General features: G+C 30.0%; 1 protein-coding gene across 1 annotated transcript in view; it reads right to left on the bottom strand.

The window, feature by feature from the left end:
* grap2a (GRB2 related adaptor protein 2a) overlaps positions 1–287 on the bottom strand; it is a 16,204-nt gene that overhangs the window by 3,605 nt on the left and 12,312 nt on the right. The gene's annotated exons all lie outside the window — the stretch shown is intronic.

A 287-nucleotide genomic window follows, 5' to 3' on the forward strand; every position in this document is an offset into this window, starting at 1 on the left:
TTTGATTCAATTTTGTTGAGCATAAAAAACAAAAAATTATTCCAAAACTTTGTGTGGAAAGTAACAAAGTACAAATATTATTACTCCCTACAATTTTATACAAATATCTGTATACTCCTCACATTTTCAAAAACACGCTTTAGTTTAATTTTTTCATTATTACTTTGTATATACGACGCGATAGGACGAAACTTATTGGAAGTTTCAGTTTGCATAGAAACAGCCGGTAGGAATGTCTGTCAGAGGAAACCAAGAGGGTACTCTTTACTTTTATACTTTAAATGTAG

The sequence above is a fragment of the Morone saxatilis genome, unplaced genomic scaffold (assembly GCF_004916995.1).
Source record: "Morone saxatilis isolate NCDOM2014 unplaced genomic scaffold, NCSU_SB_2.0 Contig14, whole genome shotgun sequence".
NCBI lineage: Eukaryota > Metazoa > Chordata > Actinopteri > Moronidae > Morone > Morone saxatilis.